Genomic DNA, 3,755 nt, shown 5'->3' with positions numbered 1-3,755 from the left:
GATACAGAGTGTCTGGTCAGTAACATGGGTCTCCCAGTCCCTCCACTCTGCAGTAAACAGTCATCACTGATACAGAGTGTCTGGTCAGTAACATGGGTCTCCCAGTCCCTCCACTCTGCAGTAAACAGTCATCACTGATATATAGTGTCTGGTCAGTAACATGGGTCTCCCAGTCCCTCCACTCTGCAGTAAACAGTCATCACTGATACAGAGTGTCTGGTCAGTAACATGGGTCTCCCAGTCCCTCCACTCTGCAGTAAACAGTCATCACTGATATATAGTGTCTGGTCAGTAACATGGGTCTCCCAGTCCCTCCGCTCTGCAGTAAACAGTCATCACTGATACAGAGTGTCTGGTCAGTAACATGGGTCTCCCAGTCCCTCCACTCTGCAGTAAACAGCCATCACTGATACAGAGTGTCTGGTCAGTAACATGGGTCTCCCAGTCCCTCCACTCTGCAGTAAACAGCCATCACTGATATATAGTGTCTGGTCAGTAACATGGGTCTCTCAGTCCTTCCACTCTGCAGTAAACAGCCATCACTGATATAGAGTGTCTGGTCAGTAACATGGGTCTCCCAGTCCCTCCACTCTGCAGTAAACAGTCATCACTGATATAGTGTCTGGTCAGTAACATGGGTCTCCCAGTCCCTCCACTCTGCAGTAAACAGTCATCACTGATATAGAGTGTCTGGTCAGTAACATGGGTCTACTCTCTCAGTCCCTCCACTCTGCAGTAAACAGTCATCACTGATATAGAGTGTCTGGTCAGTAACATGGGTCTCCCAGTCCCTCCACTCTGCAGTAAACAGTCATCACTGATATAGTGTCTGGTCAGTAACATGGGTCTCTCAGTCCCTCCACTCTGCAGTAAACAGCCATCACTGATACAGAGTGTCTGGTCAGTAACATGGGTCTCTCAGTCCCTCCACTCTGCAGTAAACAGCCATCACTGATATAGAGTGTCTGGTCAGTAACATGGGTCTCCCAGTCCCTCCGCTCTGCAGTAAACAGTCATCACTGATATAGAGTGTCTGGTCAGTAACATGGGTCTCTCAGTCCCTCCACTCTGCAGTAAACAGCCATCACTGATATAGAGTGTCTGGTCAGTAACATGGGTCTCCCAGTCCCTCCACTCTGCAGTAAACAGTCATCACTGATATAGAGTGTCTGGTCAGTAACATGGGTCTCCCAGTCCTCCACTCTGCAGTAAACAGTCATCACTGATATAGAGTGTCTGGTCAGTAACATGGGTCTCCCAGTCCCTCCACTCTGCAGTAAACAGACATCACTGATATAGAGTGTCTGGTCAGTAACATGGGTCTCCCAGTCCCTCCTGCTCTGCAGTAAACAGTCATCACTGATATAGAGTGTCTGGTCAGTAACATGGGTCTCCCAGTCCCTCCACTCTGCAGTAAACAGACATCACTGATATAGAGTGTCTGGTCAGTAACATGGGTCTCCCAGTCCCTCCTGCTCTGCAGTAAACAGTCATCACTGATACAGAGTGTCTGGTCAGTAACATGGGTCTCCCAGTCCCTCCTGCTCTGCAGTAAACAGTCATCACTGATACAGAGTGTCTGGTCAGTAACATGGGTCTCCCAGTCCCTCCACTCTGCAGTAAACAGTCATCACTGATATAGAGTGTCTGGTCAGTAACATGGGTCTCCCAGTCCCTCCACTCTGCAGTAAACAGTTATCACTGATATAGAGTGTCTGGTCAGTAACATGGGTCTCCCAGTCCCTCCTGCTCTGCAGTAAACAGTCATCACTGATATAGAGTGTCTGGTCAGTAACATGGGTCTCCCAGTCCCTCCACTCTGCAGTAAACAGCCATCACTGATATAGAGTATCTGGTCAGTAACATGGGTCTCTCAGTCCCTCCACTCTGCAGTAAACAGTCATCACTGATATAGAGTGTCTGGTCAGTAACATGGGTCTCTCAGTCCCTCCACTCTGCAGTAAACAGTCATCACTGATATAGAGTGTCTGGTCAGTAACATGGGTCTCCCAGTCCCTCCACTCTGCAGTAAACAGTCATCACTGATATAGAGTGTCTGGTCAGTAACATGGGTCTCCCAGTCCCTCCACTCTGCAGTAAACATAAAATAAATATCCTGGTATCCTGTTCCCACTTTATCCAATCAGGAAAGAGACCTCCACGCTGAAAACATTTAAATAAACTAGTTTTAAGCAAATATGTTTAAACAAATATAAATAATCTGCCAGTGCTGTAAGAAAAGCTGGTTTGGCAAGATTTCTTGAAACAAGTAAAAGTATGTAGGGTTCTCTCTCCTGATTGGATGAAGTGGGAACGGGATACCAGGAAATGTATTCTCTGTGTGTTTACTGCAGATCCAGGAGGGACTGGGAGACCCATGTTACTGACCAGATACTCTGAAAACAAATAAATACCGCTTACAGCTCCTTTAAACCCCCCCCCCCCTCCCTCAACATGCCACTGAACGCACACGTTAACCATACAGATTTAGACCCACATTTTCTTTTTTAAATAAATAAAACGCCCCAACGACAAGGATCAGTGGGTGACAAATTTCCGTGCGTGCGTTCACCGGCATCCCCTCTCCGATCCTTAAGACGAGGACAGAGTGAATTCCTATGAGTCGTCCGCTCATAGGAATGTGATGAACGCCAGGGCGGCTAGGTGGTGTAGTGGGCAAGGCACTCGCCACCAGTGTGGAGACGCTAGGATTCGCGTGTTCGAATCCAGCTCTCCACATTGTTTTCAGTTTAGCTGGTCGTCCGCAGTAATACACATTGGCCGTATTACGGGGAGGGAAAACTGAAGGGTGGGGATCGAACGTTGTGAACAAGCGACTCCTACAAGTCGGTTGGTGCGCCTGCGCAGTAGAATCAGGAAGTGTCGGGGGCAGCGTGAGCCTCCCACGCGTTACTCCTCGACACTGAGAGATCGAGCTGCGCAGGTGAAAAGATGCGACTGCTGTTACCTCAAGTACCGGAGGGGACTTGTGCTATGTATGACTTAGTCCACATTGCAGCCGGCTTGTGGGAGGCAAGAAACAGCGTTCGTGACAGGGGAGGGTTGAATTGGATGATACGAAATTGGGATGGGAGAAAAATAGAAAAATGGGAGAAAAAGTGGATCAAAAAAAAAAGGAATGTGATGAACGCCCATCTCTGCACCACTGAGTCCATCATTCTTCATGCTCACTCTCTCTCTCTCTCGCTCTCTCTCTCTCTGTTTTTTCCGCTGCATCTATCTACCTGCGCTCAATCACAGCCGCCGCGCAAATGTTATCAGCACTGGAGGGAAATTGCAACGTCGGAAAGCGGACACCTTTTCTTCCTCGACTGCCGTGTCTTGGGCTGATGCATATCTCATCGTTTCTTAACGGAGACAGAGTGACTCACGGGGGATATTTAAAGTTATTATAAAAAGGCAGATAGGTGGAATAAAACCCTTTTTTCCCCTCTCTTCAATATTATATTGTTGTGCTCTTCTTATCGTGGGATATTTCTTTCAAGAGGTCTTTGGTTTTTCCCATTTAAAAAATGCTAAATATCCCAGATAAGATATCAATTAAAGGTGCTGTAAGTGGTGTTTTTTTTGTTCAAAGTGTTAAATAGCTCTACATTCTGACAGCGATAACTGATATAGAGTGTCTGGTCAGTAACATGGGGCTCTCGGGGGCTCGACATGCTCGAGCAACTACGCCACAACATGGTTGCAGATGTCGCAGAGGGTGTTGCGAGGATGTTGCGTACCTATCCCCA

General features: G+C 47.6%; 1 protein-coding gene across 1 annotated transcript in view; it reads left to right on the top strand.

Moving 5' to 3' along the window:
• LOC311227578 (membrane-associated guanylate kinase, WW and PDZ domain-containing protein 3-like) overlaps positions 1–3,755 on the top strand; it is a 75,391-nt gene that overhangs the window by 66,652 nt on the left and 4,984 nt on the right.

This window comes from Notolepis coatsorum (assembly GCF_963971535.1).
Source record: "Notolepis coatsorum genome assembly, chromosome: 4".
NCBI lineage: Eukaryota > Metazoa > Chordata > Actinopteri > Aulopiformes > Paralepididae > Notolepis > Notolepis coatsorum.
The sequence above is the reverse complement of the archived record's forward strand: the minus strand, read 5'-3'. Positions and strand labels throughout refer to the sequence as shown.